General features: G+C 38.1%; 2 long non-coding RNA genes across 2 annotated transcripts; both read left to right on the top strand.

The window, feature by feature from the left end:
• Positions 1 to 1,301: 1,301 nt before the first annotated feature.
• On the top strand, positions 1,302 to 4,127 carry LOC133644860 (uncharacterized). Its single transcript, XR_009824847.1, has 5 exons — positions 1,302 to 1,367; positions 2,554 to 2,597; positions 2,665 to 2,718; positions 2,981 to 3,052; positions 3,505 to 4,127. It is a non-coding gene; the product is annotated as an uncharacterized LOC133644860 (long non-coding RNA).
• Positions 4,128 to 8,922: 4,795 nt separating this feature from the next.
• LOC133645029 (uncharacterized) lies at positions 8,923 to 9,844 on the top strand. Its single transcript, XR_009824878.1, has 4 exons — positions 8,923 to 8,976; positions 9,065 to 9,398; positions 9,496 to 9,617; positions 9,756 to 9,844. It is a non-coding gene; the product is annotated as an uncharacterized LOC133645029 (long non-coding RNA).
• Positions 9,845 to 20,949: the final 11,105 nt, after the last annotated feature.

Below are 20,949 nucleotides of genomic sequence, written 5' to 3' on the forward strand. Positions count from 1 at the left end.
CTTCCATTGAAAGTCCAGTTTAGAAAACTGTTTTATTTTAGATACTGGTATGTAATCCTCCATGTTAAAAGGAAGAAAAAAAATCTCTTGCTGCGTGTGTTCACTTCTTCTGCAGTACCGGAAGTCGCAAGAAGGATCACTAGCGCGGCAGCGCCCTCTACCACCAGGAGGCGGGAGTCATTTAATGACTTATACAGTATTTCACACACGCATCTACGGTATATTAATAAAACATAGCTGCTTACTGTTCTCTTTAGCATACTGTACCAGTATTCAATAGCTTGGACCTTAAATCATACTGAAAAGCTCTTTATCTTTTTTCCTTTGTGCGATTGTAAACTACTGAAAGCAGCTTCCTCCATTTTGAAAATGAGGACAGATGCGTCACTCGTGACGTAACGAATTTGACCCGGTGGAAGTTCTAGCCATATGCTAAATATTTTGCGAAACGAGTTTGACCCGGCGAAAATTACAGACATGCGATAATAAAATTAATATTTTGCGAAACGAATTTGATCCAGCTTCAATAATAAACCGGCGATAAGGCCAAGCATGCGTTAATTATTTTGAGAAACGAGTTTGACCCGGCAGTAATTCTAGACGTGCGAATACTATATTCCCTGCGCCAATTCAAGGAAATACGGTATTTAAGTTTATTCTTATAATTAGGATGGATTGTTTATATTTAATTTCATTCATATTGTTGTAAATGTTTAAGTTTATTCTTAAATCTAGGCCCTATCAGTGGAAATTAATGTTCTTTAAACATTCTCCAGCCCTCGTGCGTCATTGCATTGACAGATTCATGAAAGTGGTTGAAATGTGGCGGTAATACGCCCTGATTTTTTGTTAAATATACCCCCTTTTTTGTGTTTATATTGTTCCCTCAAGATAAGCTAGCTTTTATACAACAGATTCATAAAACATTCAAATATCACAAAATGTGAAGTCCCGGAAGTGACTTGCGTGTTAACGATGGCTTTTTTAACTTGTTTTTTAATTTAGATTTTTTGTTGTATCACTAAAACGTAGAATGATCAGTATCGTGGATTGATATTTTTGATGTATATAAAGGATTTTTTTTTTAAAGATGTATTAATTTGCCATTTAAGGCTGCTTCCGGTTTCTGTGCGGTTTCAAAATAAATACTGTATTCCTAAGTAACAGTTGTTTTGTATGCAATCTATCGGAAATTGTTACTCGAATAAAGATCATAAAAATGAACTGCTTTGGCAGGAAAGTTATTAAAAACCACTGAACAGTTGACGGAAGTGACGCACTCTTCGCGCATGCGTGGAACTACCACCAAACATTTCGAAAAATGTGACGGCTTCTCTACTCCAGAGTGATGCAAAGTTTTGGTTTTGGTGAGTGACTACAGCTTTATTTCCATGTATACATTTGCTCGATAACCTATATCTCTCTTTGTAGCAACTTAGCACAACAGATAGCGATAGCTCCTCGGCTAAAATCTCGCGTTTCAAACATTCATGTTTGCGTCAAATTTGGACGATTACTATTGCATTATAATTATACAACATGTTTTTAAATATCCCCCTCATGTTCCCCTTTACTTTTAGGTAAGCTAGTTTTTAGACAACACACTCATGAAATATTCTAACATAACAAAACGTGACGTCACAGAATGCCGTCAAAAAGGGGACGTTGTCTTCGCGCATGCGCGGACACTGACGTATAATTACTGTTACTATAGTGAAGTTTTCGATGGATGGATATTTATTAGTAACCAGCGAAAATGTATATTATACACAGAGGTCACAACATCAGAACTGTATACTGTATACTGTATATGTATATGTGTATGTGTGTATGTATGTGTGTATATGTATGTATGTATGTGTGTATATATATATATATATAGCATAGTTTGTTAAACTTGTTTTTTATATTCAACAATTTAACACATCCATCAGGTTGAACAAAACATGTCAAGGAAAGAAAATAAAAGCAAATACAAAGTATTAAAACTTATTTAACAAATATGATACAATTTATAAAAAAAAAAAAAAAAAAAAAGAAAGGGTTAGAAAACTTTAATAAAGATATCTATTTAAGGGTTTTTGTACTTTTAACCATTTTCCCAGATTGAATTGATAATTTGAAACCGTTTAGCCAATTAGAAAATGTTTTTACTTTCAGAAATCAACATTTATGCATAAAAAATGTTGCTTGCAGCATAATAATGTTGACAAACATTTATGTTAATATCATTTACACAAAATAGATCAAATTTGACATTCATATATATGTATGTGTACCACTTCAGGAAAAACAACTTTGCTCTCCAAGTACCACCATAATGACCAACATTGAAATACAGTTGTGTAGTGGCCATAAGTATTCATTGAATATTTTTGGCCACAGTTTGAACAGTAACACTGTTTGCATATTTATGTCATTCTTTGTCGTTAGAGAATCACTGGCTTAGGGAATTGTGTAATACTATCATGAGGTGATTGTACATTAAAATGTGGTCCTAAATAAAGAGTGTTCTAGTACATGTGTATGATTGTGCTGCGTTTCTCTCTCTAGGATTACCTGCTAGTCCAGGAGCCAAAGGTGGACCTGGAGTTAAAGTAAGCACTATTCAATCAAACTTTTGACATTATGCACTTCACTTTTAACCACTTTTTCTCTTGCTAGGACGAGCCTGGTCCCAGAGGTCATGCCGGCATGTCCGGTGACCCTTGACCTTTGGTAAGTACCTAAACAAATCCAGTGCTTATCGATTAGACTGTTTTTCTACTGCACACCTGAAATGACTTATTACTATAGGGCGAGCCTGGGGTTCCTGGTCCCAAGGTAAATACTTGAGTCAATAACACGGACTCCAGGTACTCACCTCATACGTGTAACTGCAGGGAGACCGAGGTCAGCGCGGTCCAGTGGCTCCACAAGGAATAGTGGGAAAGACTGTGTTGAAAGTACAATACTTATTCATTGTTCTCATATATGACAGGGAAGCAAAGGAGAGAGAGGAGCGATGGGCGTTCCAGGTGCTCAAGGTCTGAGTGGAACCAAAGGAGACAAGGTATGTGGTGAAAGAGTCCACCAGGGGGCAGTGTTTACTCGGGAGTTAAATACAAGTCATGCAGGATGAAATATTTCTGTCCTTGTAGTGCTTCAGTACTTGGGATTTATTCTGAAGATAGTATATTTCATCAGTATTTATCAATACTTACCATTTCTTGTAAAGATAGTACAACATGTGTTTCTGTCCTGGTAGTACATCATTATGCTGTCTTTTAAAGTTGGTATATTAGAAGTATTTCTGTCCTTGTAGTGTAGTACATTAATACATACACTTTCTTGGAAATATAGCATGTTTCTATCCTTGTACTGTAGTACATCAATACTGCTAAATATAGTATATACATATGTATTTACACTTTCATCTAAAGATAGTATATTATATAAGTAATTGTGTCCTTGTACTGTAATACATACTTTCTTGTAAAGGTAGTACTGCCCCTCTGTCACTAGGTGTCCCCCAGGGTTGGGTGCTTGGTCCACTTCTCTTCATTGTACATGCTCCCCCTCGGTAACATCATCCGCCGCCATCACCTCCAATTCCACTGCTACGCAGATGATGTCCAGCTACATCTCCACAAAATCTCTCCACCCTGACCGACTGCCTCACTGAAATCAAATCATGGCTGCACTCCAACTTCCTCAAACTCAACTGACAAATCTGACATGCTCATCGTGGGCCCCAAATCCCTCACCAAAACTGCTCACAACTCTACTCTGTCCCCATCCACTCACATCCGCAACCTCGGAGTCATTCTGGACAATAAGCTCTCTTTTCAACACCGGGTCAACCACATCACAAGAACTGCTTTCTTCCACCTCCAAAATATTGCCCGTCTCCGTCCATCCTTCTCTGCCGCTGAAACCCTGATCCATGCCTTCATCACCTCCACACTTGACTACTGTAACGGCATCCTCTACGACTCATCTTGCAAAATTCTCAAACTCCAATACGTTCAAAACTCTGCCGCCCGCCTGCTCAGCCACACCCGCTCCCGTGAGCACATCACCCCAGTCCTCCAGAAACTCCACTGGCTCCCCAGTCCTCACCGGATCCACTTTAAATCCTCCTCCTCACCAACCTGCTTCACCTCCATACCTTCACGCAGCCTCCGCTCCTCTGATGCCAACCTGCTCTCCCCACCATGCAGAACCAAGCTTCGGACCTGGGGTGACAGCTTTCTCCATCGCTGCTCCCACCCTCTGGAACACTCTTCCCAAACCCATCCGTGACCAGTGTTGGGTTAGTTACTGAAAACTAGTTACTTTATTTCAAAAGTAACTCAGTTACTTACACCAAAAAGTAATGCGTCACTGTGAAAAGTAACTATTTAATTAGTTCTATTTTTCTTTCTTTTTTTAAAGCTCCCATTAATGCCCTTTTAGCCTTCATTTCAGTACTGTTATTGCACTGGAGAATAATACAATTTGTTGATCAACTTGACTTTTTGATTGATTGAAACTTTTATTAGATTGCACAGTACATATTCCGTACAATTGACCACTAATTGGTAACACCCCAATAAGTTTTTCAACTTGTTTAAGTCCACGTTAATCAATTCATGGCATGCATTTTTATCTTCCTTTTAACATAATTAATGAAAAACAGTGCAACATCAAAAGACACTTCTCCTTTCTTTAAAGTTGGACCAATGACCAATAATAAAAACCAAGTTAAAGTGCAACATAAGAAGGCACATCATCTTCCTTGAAACATAGGTAGTGAAATAAAGCCTGACATCTGGAGTGATGCTGCTGTCTTCCACACTTGGAGTCATGGATTGTACAACCCTTGTTTTCAGTGGCAGGATCATTGACACAGATGGTGAAGTTTCAGTGCTCAGTAGAGATGGAACAGTTCTGAGGGGTTTAAGCACCTGGAGGACCTCCTCTGCCACTCTCACGTCATCATCAGACAGGTTGATGATGTCTGACATCTGTCTTCAGGGTGTTGTGGGTCAATGCAGAGTATATAGCTGCCTGCTGCTCCAACATATCACAAATTGATTAACGTGGACTTAAACAAGTTGAAAAACTTATTGGGGTGTTACCATTTAGTGGTCAATTGACCACTGATGGATGGAATATGTACTGTACTGTGCAATCTACTAAAGTCTCAATCAATCAAAATCATACTTGAGCAGAGTAGACTTTTATTTTTCTGTTTTTCGGCTCATCTTTCAGGCTCTGTCCTTTCCTCTCCCGCTCAGCATCTGCTGCAAAGCTTGACTTGAAATGTACGGAACGTGGATCAGCTGCAGACCAACCAAGAGCTCTCCCAACTGAAAAAAAGGTATGACTACTTGAGTGGGCTGATAATTAACTGTTTCATTTGTAACTTGTATTTTTGTAGCTTACCTTAACTGACACTTGTATTTCATCTCCGCTACTCACTCCGCCGCTCCCTGCGCTGCCATTCACTCTCCAAACAGAAATAGTTTTAATTTCAGTTAAGGTAAGATACAAGTTACAAATGAAACAGTTAATTATCAGCCCACTCAAGTAGTCATACCTTTTTCTCAGTTGTGCGAGCTCATGTTGGGTGTGCAGCTGATCCACTGCAAGAGATTGCTTAAACTTAACAACAATATTGTAATGTCAGATTGTAGAATCTACCTTCCTTACATTTTAAGTCAAGTATTCTAATTTTGGTTTTGACCCTTTTCAGCCGTTCTTGCAGCCTTCTTCTGTCTCCTTGCAGTCTCTCTTTCTGCCTCCTGTACTCCGCCATGTCCATTTGGTCCTCCATCACCTCTTGGTGGAGCCGTGTAACGTCCTGTTCACCACAAGTAAATCCACACAGCAATCATACTGTATATATGGCAAGATAACTGCAGGATATTTCTGTGTAACAGAGGAGTGACTAACTCATGAATGTGTGAAAATATTTCCCGGTCTTATTCTTTTATTTCTGATTTAGAACATGACACTGAGTTAGTGTGTTTTTTGGACACAATATTTTGGCATTAAAAAATGCCACACATTCTGCTGCATGTGTGCCTGCTTACCTTTTCTAAGGAAGACTTTAAACATGGAAGTTGTTCAACATTAAAAATGACAAAATCACTTCAAATATGGTTTTATTTTCCTATGTCAACAGTGTTACTTTTCAAACTGGAGTGTTACTGTGGCCTAAAATATGTGTGTGTATACAAACCCCGTTTCCACACTCTTAAAAGTAATGTGTTGGAAATCCACACATGTTTTGTGTAATGATTTCAACAAATGTGTTAAATCACAGGATTTTCCTGAGGGTAAGTAACACAGACATTCTACACAACATTGTGTCATGAGCTTTGACAATCAGCTGGGTGGACATAGAGTTGGGGACAAAACAAAACCAAAACAAAAAAAGTCCCGCCTTTTCTGTGATCTACGTGGCCATCACCGCCGGACCTCTGCGACTGTATCCGTCTTAATGAAGGTAAGCATATTCCAGTCTACTTGCACGTTGTTGTATCTTAAAGGGTGTAATAGTGGTAGTTTTGCTGGGAATGTGTGACTGTAACCTGCTGACAAGATGTAAAGTTGTGCATGTGCAAATGAACTGCTGATGAACAGCTAGCCATATTGCTAGCTATACTAAACCTCCATTATTATTATTTTAGGGCTCTTTCAAATAGTAGCCTGGTTATGCTGTGTACATAATGTTGGTTAATGGCTGAATTAATGTTGGCTTTATTTTGCAGGTTTGTTTCCACAAGTTAGCTAACATTACTAAGGTAAGATTTGATAAGAAGGTCTCCACAGTATCAATTAAACTGTTTGACTAAACTGCACTGGTTGACTTAAACTATTCATGGTTTCTTTTGGGTATGTTATCTCCATTTTAAATTACCTTTAAGTTTAATCTGTCCATATGTTGCATAGGTATTAAAGGCCATTTCCAGTCATAGTCAATGTTTCAGAAATGAAGTCACCTATGACATGTAAACATATTTGCACTGGACTAATAATGGTTCAAAATGTAGCTTGTTCTAACTACTGTATGTGTATTATAATCTCTTAGGCTATAATTAAATGATTATTATTTTACACAAAGTCCTTCCTTGGAGTTGTATTGAATTAGTTGTGTTTGTCTGTACATTTGAGTTTGTACACATGTAGAAGAATGGCTTCTCCCAGATGTCTCACAAGTCCTCCTGGATGGCAGAGACATTTTCAAGAAGACTTCCACTCCTGGTAAAGTCAAGGACATTACACAGGTGTGTACATCAAAGCAGAAATGACCAGAATTCTGAATTTCTGCTCAGATTTGAATGAATTCATTGACACTGATGTGAACTGCAAAGTTGAAAACATGGATACATTCCAAATTCTATTCAAGTCCATTCAATGAGATGTTTGGTATGTCAGTGCCACTGCTGTCACCACACAGGAAATGGAAGTACAGCAGGTATGTTTGTTCATTTAAGGCAGCTCACTAAACATAATAATCTGTTTAGTGAGCCTATGTGCCTTTTATTTGTAGTATTATCCCAGTGCTTAGATCAGGGGTGTCCAAACTTTTTCCACTGAGGGCCGCACACTGAAAAATCAAAACATGCGGGGGCCATTTTGATATTTTTTCATTTTCAAAACCAATACAATATCCACTTTATTTTTTTTAACCTTATTGGCTCCCGCAAGTTAGGTCCTAGGGACGCAGAAGGGTTTCAGTCTTAAAACGGGTTTAAAACAAGTTTTATATGTATTTTTTTAAATTAAATGCTTGAATCTGTAATTCAACTTCAGGTGTAAATATACACACACACTTCATGAGCTTTTTGTCAAAACTCTATTTTTGGGGGGCAAATATACAATATTTTTCCCAAAAAGATCTTCAAAGTGGAATATTTGATGTGAAGTAATTGGATCCCTAACTAGGTCAATAATTAATAGCAACATTGGTTAGAATTTATTTTAAATTTTTTAGCAAAGACAGGTGTTTTTTAATTCCACTAAAATTCTTAGGGATCCAAAAGTGCCCCACTCATGTTTACATTTAACACTTAAATCTCTATCAGCTTCAGATAATATATAGTGTAATTAGCTTTGTATGTTTGTAATAACAATTTATATAATTAACTTTTTTTTCATGTTTTGTATGTCCTTTTTGTCCTTAAGTCGGTCAATAATTCATAGCAACATTGATTTTGATTATTTTGTAACAAATTGTGTTATTAGAGTGAACATTGCAAAGTTTTTCTCCTTTCGTTTCACCCATTTGCTCTTTTATTCCACTTTTAATGTTTTCAAACATTTTTTTAGTATTTTTTAGAATGATGGGCCGGTAAAACATTAGCTGCGGGCTGAAAATGGCCCCCGGGCCACACTTTGGACACGCTGGCTTAGATGAAGTGTTAATATCTCTACACTGGTTGAAATAAAATAGTGGACTGTTCCTTCACACTTCAACAGCAGCCAGTGATCTTCATCCTGACACTGCCAACACTCGCCTCCAACTAAAAGATCCCAGGATTTTTGCATTCTACGAGGAGAGTGGGAGAGCGGCCGTGCCAGCAACTTGAGGGTTCCAGGTTCGATCCCCGCTTCTGCCATCCTAGTCACTGCCATCGTGTCATTGGGCAAGACGCTTTACCCACCTGCTCCCAGTGCCACCCACACTGCTTTAAATGCAACTTAGATATTGACTTTCACTATGTAAAGCGCTTTGAGTCACTAGAGAAAAAGCGCTATATAATTCACTTCACTTGCATAAAAATGGAGAAGGGTACTGGTAACAACTGCCTTCAGTTGTAAGTAGACATTTGTCACTTATTTTGAACTACAGGACGTCTAATGTTATGTCCAATGTTAATGTGTCCTTTTTCTTATGTTTTTCCTCAGTTATCCAGTAAGTGCGGACAAAAAACTTCTCGCCAGAACCATTGTGACACTTTACCCGTCACTTAACATCAACATGGAGGATGAAAATAAGGATATGTAAGGGAATGTTAAGAGTGAGAAACACACATTACTTGGATTGATTGTGACAGTAGCTCATTAGATCAGTTTTATTTGTGTTGTAAAGGAACACGTCTATGATCCAACATGCCACGCTGGCTTTCTGGAAGGTAAGCTGAGGAATATCCGCCAAACGAAGGGATGATCGGTGCCGTTATTGCAGAAGGGGTGGCTCATCTGAAGTCACTGTTGGACTTGAAGAAGTTACAGAAAGTGATGAGTCTGTCCAAGAATGGATAACTGTGATCATAAGGATGAAGCCTAGTCCGGAGAACCTTTCTTCCATCAAGATGGGTAAGGACAAAACCTACTTCCACCCAAGATACTGGATATCTAATCAGTCACCTACTCTGGCAGAGATTGTTGAGAACTACCCTCGTTTCATTGATGTACCATATCTGGTAAGTCAGTCAATGTAATCACCACCTGCACTTGAATGGATTTGCATATAACCTTATCTAATCACCCTTGTCTTGTCCTGTTGGTAAACCTTAACAGATCGACAGTTTGAGAAGATGTTTCCATACAAGACAGACATCTTTCTACACAAATGGGACCAAAGTTGTTGAAGCTGGCTGCTCTTGAAGGAAAAGATGAACCACCAGAAGCTGAGAGTGCTGGTAATGTTTAGTTTATTTATGGAGGATTATCATGCCTTTTTGTGTCATCTTCCAAAGACTCCCCAAGTTGACACACATTTAACCTTACAGTGTCACATGTCAGTGATATAAACTGTGTATATTTGTCTATTTGTACAGAATGAAGGTGCTGTAGAGCACTGAAGATGCTCACACATGATCTGCCCCCTACTGGGTCAACAAGATCTATGGGATGGACAAAATGCAGCATCAAATCAGTGCTGTCCTACATTGAACAAGTAAGAATATCTTTGTGATAAGAATATAAAACAAGTGAGATATCTTAAGTAAATGATTCATAACTTGTAAAGATGATGTAATCCCATGTGTTGCATACACTGTTTTAGCCAGGAAGAAGCTTCCATGACCTTCTACAAACCACTGACCCTGCTCCAGTGATGCAACCTGGTCTGGTGAGCATTGGACATTGCAGCACAACATCAACACAATATGTCCTCGTGGCTGCCCATGTCATTCCACTCCAGGAAGAGGGTCTCACCTGCAGTCTGGACTAACTCTTCAAATTGTATTGGGCTTGTAACCTTGCCTGCTTGGTAAAGTAGGAGTTGTTGATTGAAAAAATGGCAGCCTGTGGACATAAGTTGAACAACTTATTGGGGTGTTACCATTTAGTGGTCAATTGTATGTAATATGTACTTCACTGTGCAATCTACTAATAAAGTTTCAATCAATGATTGAAACATTTGGAGTATCAGTTGTGTGTCTATATTTGGTCATTGCTACACACCTGGTTGTGTGCTTTCCTTCAAATGTGATCTGGACAACAAACATATCTTTGGAGAGACAGTGTATATTGTTACCTTTTCTGACCGTGATGAGGTGTTCATTTTGTTGAGAGTTCTCACTGTTAACTATTTTGATGAACACCTTCACACTTATGTGATTAAAAAGACTCATTTCAAGTGATGAATCTGAAAGATGCAACTGATGCTTTGCCACTTGATGTATATGAGCTAAAGATGTCCGATAATATCGGTCTGCCGATATTATCGGCCGAAAAATGCGTTAAAATGTAATATCGAAAATTATCGGTATCGTTTATTTTTTATTAGTATCGGTGTTTTTTTTCATTTAAATTTTTTTTATTAAATCCACATAAACACAAGATACACTTACAATTAGTGCACCAAGCCAAAAAACCTCCCTCCCCCATTTACACTCATTCACACAAAAGGGTTGTTTCTTTGTGTTATTAATATTCTGCTTCCTACATTATATATCAATATATATCAATACAGTCTGCAAGGGATACAGTCCGTAAGCACACATGATTGTGCGTGCTGCTGCTCCACTAATAGTACTAACCTTTAACAGTTAATTTTACTAATTTTCATTAATTACTAGTTTCTATGTAACTGTTTTTATATTGTTTTACTTTCTTTTTTTATTCAAGAAAATGTTTATAATTTATCTTATTTTATTTTATTCATTTTTTAAAAAAGTACCTTATCTTCACCATACCTGGTTGTCCAAATTAGGCATAATGTGTTAATTCCACGACTGTATATATCGGTTGATATCGGTATCGGTAATTAAAGAGTTGGACAATATCAGCATATCGGATATCGGCAAAAAGCCATTATCGGACATCCCTAATATGAGCTGAGAGATTCTGAATTGCACTTACTGACAAGATACAGACTTATTTCCTAAATGTTGTGACTTGTAATGAATAGAAGGAATTTTTGAATTAAATGCCAATTAAATTTCAATTATGTTTTTTTTATATAGCATAGCATGCACACACACACAAGTGTTGCCAATATACACAAAATGTGTTTAATTTGAGTAACACAAACATTTGTTACTAAAACCTACACATTTACTGTGTTAATATAAGTAACAAAGCTAATGTGTTCAAATTGACAAATTGAGTTGTCCCCCTCTGGACATGGAGATGTGTAAAAAAACAACACAAATTGTGTTATTTCCAACACATTCGTTTTAAGAGTGCACCTCTGGCTATTGCCCAAGTGTCTTTTAATGGCAGCTATAGACTCTGGAAGGGAACGTGCGCCCTCCTGTGGACTTCTGCCGCAATTGCACACATAAAGAAATTCATTATTTCCAAGTGTGCCTTATTTAGCTTCCCAGACTTCACAGTACTTATATAGCCCTAAATCACGAGTGTCTCAAAGGGCTGCACAAGCCACACCAACATCCTGAACTCACATCCCACATCTGGGCATAGTGTTGCATCATCCCACGCATCACTCCTTCACCCCATATATATATATATATATATATATATATATATATATATATATATATATAACATTTAAAAAATGCTAGAAAAATAATCTGTGATTAATCAGGATTAATCACAGATCTAGAGTGTGATTAATCTGATTAAAACAAATTAATCACTTGACAACCCTTAGATATACGGTATAAATGTTAATTTTTGTATATGTATATATACATATACAGTATGTACAGTATATATATGTAGCTGAGTGGTTAACACTGGTAACTGTGCACCAAGGGGTACTGGGTACAAATCCCGGTCAGGTTACAAGACTCCAGCCAAAAGAGTCAGTGTTTTTTTACACGTCCATTTGTAGTTAACTGAGACAGGTTCTCATTTAAATATGTCATTGGGGCACGACAAAGGGTAGCCGAGTGGTTAAAGCAGCTAGCTTCCAATCAAAGAGGACTGGGTTCAAATCCCAGTCATGGCCGAGCAGTGACTAGGTAAACTCCGGCTGGAGGAGTTACTTTTTTGTATCATAGTTTACTGAGACAGTTTCTCAATTAAATATGTCATTGGGGCCCGAAGTCTTGGCTCCAGCAGACCAATGATAGTTGAGTGGTTAAGGCAGCTAGCTGTCACTCAAAGGGGATTGGTTTCAAATCCATGTCATGTCGTGCAGTGACTAGGAAAGCTCCAACTGGAAGAGTTGCTGTTTTATATCCTAGTTTACTAGGACAGGTTATGTCATTGGAGCACGGAAACTGTGAGTTGGCAGATAAAGGATAGCCGAGTGGTTATAGCAGCTAGCTCCCAATCAAAGGGTACTAGGTTCAAATCCAAGTCATGGTCCAGCATTGACTAGGAAGGCTCCAGCTGGGGAGTTATTGTTTTATATCATAATTTTCTGAGACAGCTTCTCAAATAAATATGTCATTAGGGCCCGAAATCTTGTCTCAAGAATAATTTGTTTCAACTATTAAATGAACCAAAATATGACTTATTTTATCTTTGTGAAAATATTGGACACAATGTGTTGTCAAGCTTATGAGATGCGATGCAAGTGTATGCCACTGTCACACTATTGTTCTTTTTTTATATATATAAATGTCTAATGATAATGTCAATGAGGGATTTTTAATCACTGCTGTTTTGATATTGTTACTAGTATTGATGCTGTTGTCGATAATGTTCATTTTTGTTTCACTACATTTGGATTGTTCCGTGTCATGTTTGTGTCCTCAATTGCTGTTTACTGTTGTTCTTAGTGTTGCTGGGGCGGCTTTGCTTTTGGAATTGGATTGCATTGTTGTGTATTGTTTTGTTGATTGATTAATAAATTCATAAAAATATTTAAAAAATAAACATATATAAATCAAATGTTAACAATCAAATGTAGATACTTTTTCTTATGCTTTCTTTTACACCTGTTGGGAGTGCATTCCACATTGATGTGGCATAGAAAGAGAATGAGTTAAGACCTTTGTTAGATGGGAATCTGGGTTTAACGTGGTTAGTGGAGCTCCCCCTGGTGTTGTGGTTATGGCGGTCATTTACGTTATGGAAGTAGTTTGACATGTACTTCGGTATCAGGGAGGTGTAGCGGATTTTATAGACTAGGCTCAGTGCAAGTTGTTTTACTCTGTCCTCCACCCTGAGCCAGCCCACTTTGGAGAAGTGGGTAGGAGTGAGGTGGGATCTGGGGTGGAGGTCTAGAAGTAACCTGACTAGCTTGTTCTGGGATGTTTGGAGTTTAGATTTGAGGGTTTTAGAGGTGCTAGGGTACCAGGAGGTGCATGCGTAATCAAAAAAGGGTTGAACGAGAGTTCCCACCAGAATCCTCAAGGTGCTTTTGTTGACCAGAGAGGAGATTCTGTAGAGAAATCTCGTTCGTTGGTTGACCTTTTTGATTACCTTGGTTGCCATTTTATCACAGGAAAGATTAGCCTCTAGAATGGAACCTAGGTAGGTGACCTCATCTTTCCTGGTGAGAACAACGTCACCCACTTTTATAGTGAAGTCATTGACTTTCTTAAGGTTGATGTGGGACCCAAACAGGATGGATTCAGTTTTACCCAAGTGTATGGATAGCTTGTTGTCAGCGAGCCAGGTGCAAGTTCTACAGAGTTCAGCACTGAGGATTTTCTCCACCTGTGACTTGTCCTTGCCGGATACCAGCAAGGTCGAGTCATCCGCAAACAAAAACAATTCACAAATAAAAGCCGTTGAGCTAGACCTCCTGCTGTCGTACCGTCTCCTTCCCCCTTCGTCTTACGTAACAGTACCGGTACCAAGATGTATTTTGATACTTTTCTAAAAAAAGGGTACCACAAAAAATTGCATTATTGGCTTTATTTGAACAAAACATCTTAGTGTACATGAAACATATGTTTATTATTGTCATTTAGTCCTCAAATAAAAAAGTGAACATACTAGACAACTTGTCTTTTAGTAATAAGTAAACAAACAAAGACTCCTAATTAGTCTGCTGACGTATGCATTAACATATTGTGTCATTTATACACCTATTATTTTGTACACATTATGAGGGACAAACTGCAAAAATTGATTATTAATCTACTTGTTCATTTGCTGTTAAAATCTGCTTATTTTCTGTTTCAACATTTTCTATCTACACTTTTGTTCAAATGTAATAATCACTTATTCTTCTCTTCTTTGATACTTTACATTAGTTTTGGATGATACCACACATTTAGGTATCGATCTGATACCAAGTAGTTACAGGATCATACATTGGTCATTTTCAAAGTCCTCATGTGTCCAGGGACGTATTTACTGACTTTATAAACATAATATACATTTACAAAAAAAAGGAAAAAAGATTTTGTGACGATAAAAAATATCGATGTAATCATAGTAGTATCGACTAGATACGCTCTTGTACTTGGTATCATTACAGTGGATGTCAGGTGTAGATCCACCCATGGCGTTTGTTTACATTGTGACGGCGGTGAGATATTGTATCCTCCTACGGTGTGTAGTGAAGCATGTTTAGGTATTCCTCATCCTTCAGTGATAATGCTACTTGTAAAAAACGTACTTTATTTGTCGCCATGGAGGCCAGGATTAGTGATTTAGAAGTAGCTGAAACACTGTGGATGTGTGTTAGCTGCGAGCTAGTTAGCCATGTCTTAAAGCAGCTCTTCCTGAGGGTGTTTCAGTGTTATAACTTCACCTTTATCTTGACTTTTTACACCAAAATGCGTCCATTCTCCCTTTTCTGTCTACACACTGTGTCTGCTTGTAAGTACTCTGTGTGTGTGTGCTGCCCAACAGCAGTAAAACCAGCAATGTCATGATTGACTATTTGCTTGATCAGTAACTTAACAAAGCTCCAAAGTTTTGGTTCACCTCCATCGTAGTTCACTAAGACGGGTCCTCCATTATATTTGTCATTAGGGCCTGGAATCTAGCTCTGCAAGACCTGGGATAGCTGAGTGGTTAACACTGTTGGCCACCAAGCAAGGGGTACTGGGTTCAAATCCCAGTAGGGAGTTAGTGTTTTGTTTCACTATCATTGTGATTTTGTGAGACAGGTTCTCAATTAAATATGTCATTGGGGCCCGAAATCTAGCTTCAAGAAGACCAAGAATAGCTTAGTGCTCAAAGCAGCTAGTGCCCAATCAAATGGGACTGGGTTCAAATCCCAGTCAGATCGTTTGGTGACTAGGGAAGATCCAGTCAGAGAAATTACTCTTTTATATCATAGTTTTGTAACATGTATTTAAAACAACAGAGTGCTCCTGTCACAGAAAGGATCTTTGACCTGCATTTTTCCACAGTACAGTGCTCCTGTCAAACAAGATCTTTGATTAGTGTTTTGTAACACCTCCACTCCACTGTATTATCCTGAATCAGATGCACCTGTGTGAGGTGGTTAGCTGCATAAAGACACCTGTCCAATCAGTAAGAGCCAAACATTCAGCATGGCTAAGAGCAAAGAGCTGTCCAAAGACACCAGAGACAAAATGGTACAACTCCACAAGGATGGAAAGGGCTACGGTAGTGATGGGTTGATGAGGCGTCATGAAGCGTTTCGACACATTGCAAAACTGTATTGATACTGTGTCACTAAATACTGACATCTGCTGGACATTAAAAATCCCTACAGGCAACATATGGACCGACTCAACTGACACTGATTTTATGACCTAGTATATACAATAATATAAATCCAGAGGAGTCATGGGAGAAAGTGTTGTGGACAGTGTTTTATCACATCTCCATCATAGTTTACAGACACAGGTTCACCATTACATCCGGTCTTAAGAAAACCCAAGGTAGCTCAGTGGGTAACATCAATACTGTTAACCAAGGGGTACTGGGTTCAAGTCCCACTTACAGTTTTATATCATAGTTTACTGAGACAGGTTCTCAATTAAATGTTTCATTGGGGCCCGAAAACTTTGTTCTAGAAGACCAAAGATAGCTGAAGGGTTAAACAGCTACCTCCCAATCAAAGGGTTCTGGGTTCAATCCCAGTCAGGTCACTCTAAAACTAGTAAATATTGAGTCAGAGCAATTAATCTTTTAAATGAAAGTTTACTGAGACAGTTCTCAATTATATATGTCATTGGGGCCCGGAAATCTGGTAATTGTATGGCCGAGGATAGCTGAATGGTTAAACATCTAGCTCCCAACAAAGGGTTCATGGGTTCAATCCCAGTCCAAGGTCCAAGCAAGGGTGGGGAGTAGCGTTATGTGGGGGTGTATCACCTCCCCCACACAGAGTAAAGTTAAGTGGTAGCTGGTTAATTAACTTATAGTTAAAAAGGTAAGTATGAGTAATAATAATAACAAATAGTCTATAGTCCAAAAGTCAAAGGTAACCTCGGGGGTTAGCTCCTCCTCCTTGCCGAGGCTAAAGTTGGCTGGGATGGGCGGGAATAGAAAGATAGATAATTAATTCATTGTGAGTGTTGACCAATCAGCTCTCCTGGTCTGACTAATTGCAGTTGAGATAATAAAAAAAACAAAAAACTGCAATTGATACAATAAAAAAAAATAATTGGATAATAAAAAAATAAGATTAAAAAAAACATGTCTGTCATGTAATTGCAATTGAGATAATTACAATTGAGTTAATTGAGATAATTAATTGAGATAATTGGAATGGAGATAATTAATTTTAATTATGTCAATTGAGATAATTAATTATCTCAATTGACATAATTAAAATTAATTATCTCCATTTCAATTATCTCAATTAATTATCTCAATTAATTATCTCAATTAACTCAATTGTAATTATCTCAATTGCAATTACATGACAGACATGTTTTTTTTAATCTTATTTTTTTATTATCCAATTTTTTTTATTTTTATTGTATCAATTGCAGTTTTTTTTTTTTCATTATCTCAACTGCAATTAGTCAGACCAGGAGAGCTGATTGGTCAACACTCACAATGAATTAATTATCTATCTTTCTATTCCCGCCCATCCCAGCCAACTTTAGCCTCGGCAAGGAGGAGGAGCTAACCCCCGAGGTTACCCTTGACTTTTGGACTATAGACTATTTGTTATTATTATTACTCATACTTACCTTTTTAACTATAAGTTAATTAACCAGCTACCACTTGACTTTACTCTGTGTGGGGGAGGTGATACACCCCCACATAACGCTACTCCCCACCCTTGCTTGGACCTTGGACTGGGATTGAACCCATGAACCCTTTGTTGGGAGCTAGATGTTTAACCATTCAGCTATCCTCGGCCATACAATTGCCAGATTTCCGGGCCCCAATGACATATATAATTGAGAACTGTCTCAGTAAACTTTCATTTAAAAGATTAATTGCTCTGAGTGGATATTTACTAGTTGTAGAGTGACCTGACTGGGATTGAACCCAGAACCCTTTGATTGAGAGGTAGCTGTTTAACCATTCAGCCATCCTTGCTCTTTTTGTTGTCAGATTTCCGGGCCCCAATGACATATATAATTGAGAACTGTCTCAGTAAACTTTCATTTAAAAGACTAATTGCTCTGAGTGGGTATTTACTAGTTGTAGAGTGACCTGACTGGGATTGAACCCAGAACCCTTTGATTGGGAGGTAGCTGTTTAACCCTTCAGCTATCTTTGGTCTTCTAGAACAAAGTTTTCGGGCCCCAATGAAACATTTAATTGAGAACCTGTCTCAGTAAACTATGATATAAAACTGTAAGTGGGACTTGAACCCAGTACCCCTTGGTTAACAGTATCGATGTAACCCACTGAGCTACCTTGGGTTTTCTTAAGACCAGATGTAATGGTGAACCTGTGTCTGTAAACTATGATAGAGATGTGATAAAACACTGTCCACAACACTTTCTCCCATGACTCCTCTGGATCATCCAAATGGTCATTGGCAAACTTAAGACGGGCCTTAACATGTTCTGGTTTAAGCAGGGGAACCTTCCGTGCCATGCATGATTTCAAACCATGACGTTATTACCAACAGTGACCATGGAAACAGTGGTCCCAGCTCTTTTCAGGTCATTGACCAAGTCCTGCCGTGTAGTCCTGGGCTGATTCCTCACCTTTCTTAGCATCATTGAGACCCCACCAGGTGATATCTTGCATGGGGCTCCACTCCCATTGAGATTGACCGTCATGTTTAGCTTCTTCCATTTTCTAATGATTGCTCCAACAGTGGACCTTTTTTCACCAAGCTGCTTGGCAATTTCTCCGTAGCCCTTTCCATCCTTGTGGAGTTGTACCATTTTGTCTCTGGTGTCTTTGGACAGCTCTTTGCTCTTAGCCATGCTGAATGTTTGGCTCTTACTGATTGGACAGGTGTCTTTATGCAGCTAACCACCTCACACAGGTGCATCTGATTCAGGATAATACAGTGGAGTGCTCCTGTCACAGAACAAAGATCTTGTTTGACGGGAGCACTGTACTGTGGAAAAATGCAGGTCAAAGATCCTTTCTAAGACAGGAGCACTCTGCTGTTTTAAATACATGTTACAAAACACTAATCAAAGATCTTAATGGAGCTCCTGGTCTGACTAACTGCATTTGAGATAATAAAAAAGTTGAAATAATTGGATAATAAAAAAATATGATTAATAAAAACATGTCTAATTGCAATTGTGATAAAAAAAAATTAGATAATAAAAAACACAAATTTGTATAATTAATTATCTTAATAATTAATTATCAATACAATTATCTTTTAATTAAATTATTCCACTAGTTCTACTTCCTCCATTTTTTCCCCAATTATCTTTCTTGTATTTGGTTTATTCATTATCCAATTAGAATTGTTTCATCTATTTTATTATCTCAATTGCAATTAGTCAGACCAGGAGAGCTGATTGGTCAACACTCACAATGAATTAATTATCTATCTTTCTATTCCCACCCATCCCAGCATAGGAATTACTGATACACCCCCACATCGTCCGGCATCCCCACTTCTGCATACTTTGGCTTGGCAAGCCGATCGACCTGACAGGGATTGAACCCAGAACCCTTTGATTGAGAGATAGCTGTTTAACCATTCAGCTATCCTTGGTCTATCTTGTTACCAGATTTCGGGCCCCAATGACATATATAATTGAGAACCTTTAAACTATCATACAAAAGATTTATTCCTCTGACAAGATCTTTACCTGTTTCAGAGTGACCTGACTGGGATTTGGACCCAGAACCCTTTGATTGGGAGCTAGCTGCTTTAAACATTCAGCTATCCTTGGTATTCTTGAAGGCAGATTTCGGTCCCCAATGACATATTTAATTATATGTGATTTAGAACCTGTCTCAGTAAACTATGATATAAAAGAGTAATTTCTCTGACTGGATATTTCCTAGTCACCAAACGATCTGACTGGGATTTGAACCCAGTCCCATTTGATTGGGCACTAGCTGCTTTGACCACTAAGCTATTCTTGGTCTTCTTGAAGCTAGATTTCGGGCCCCAATGACATATTTAATTGAGAACCTGTCTCACAAAATCACAATGATAGTGAAACAAAACACTAACTCCCTACTGGGATTTGAACCCAGTACCCCTTGCTTGGTGGCCAACAGTGTTAACCACTCAGCTATCCCAGGTCTTGCAGAGCTAGATTCCAGGCCCTAATGACAAATATAATGGAGGACCCGTCTTAGTGAACTACGATGGAGGTGAACCAAAACTTTGGAGCTTTGTTAAGTTACTGATCAAGCAAATAGTCAATCATGACATTGCTGGTTTTACTGCTGTTGGGCAGCACACACACACAGAGTACTTACAAGCAGACACAGTGTGTAGACAGAAAAGGGAGAATGGACGCATTTTGGTGTAAAAAGTCAAGATAAAGGTGAAGTTATAACACTGAAACACCCTCAGGAAGAGCTGCTTTAAGACATGGCTAACTAGCTCGCAGCTAACACACATCCACAGTGTTTCAGCTACTTCTAAATCACTAATCCTGGCCTCCATGGCGACAAATAAAGTAAGTTTTTTACAAGTAGCATTATCACTGGAGGATGAGGAATAGCTAAACATGCTTCACTACACACCGTAGGAGGATACAATATCTCACCGCCGTCACAATGTAAACAAATGCCATGGGTGGATCTACACCTGACATCTACTGTAATGATACCAAGTACAAGAGCGTATCTAGTCGATACTACTATGATTACATCGATATTTTTTATCGTCACAAAATCTTTTTTCCTTCTTTTAAAATGTATATTATGTTTATAAAGTCAGTAAATATGTCCCTGGACACATGAGGACTTTGAAAATGACCAATGTATGATCCTGTAACTACTTGGTATCAGATCGATACCTAAATGTGTGGTATCATCCAAAACTAATGTAAAGTATCAAAGAAGAGAAGAATAAGTGATTATTACATTTGAACAAAAGTGTAGATAGAAAATGTTGAAACAGAAAATAAGCAGATTTTAACAGCAAATGAACAAGTAGATTAATAATCAATTTTTGCAGTTTGTCCCTGATAATGTGTACAAAATAATAGGTGTATAAATGACACAATATGTTAATGCATACGTCAGCAGACTAATTAGGAGTCTTTGTTTGTTTACTTATTACTAAAAGACAAGTTGTCTAGTATGTTCACTATTTTATTTGAGGACTAAATGACA

Source organism: Entelurus aequoreus, linkage group LG28 (assembly GCF_033978785.1).
Source record: "Entelurus aequoreus isolate RoL-2023_Sb linkage group LG28, RoL_Eaeq_v1.1, whole genome shotgun sequence".
Classification (NCBI taxonomy): domain Eukaryota; kingdom Metazoa; phylum Chordata; class Actinopteri; order Syngnathiformes; family Syngnathidae; genus Entelurus; species Entelurus aequoreus.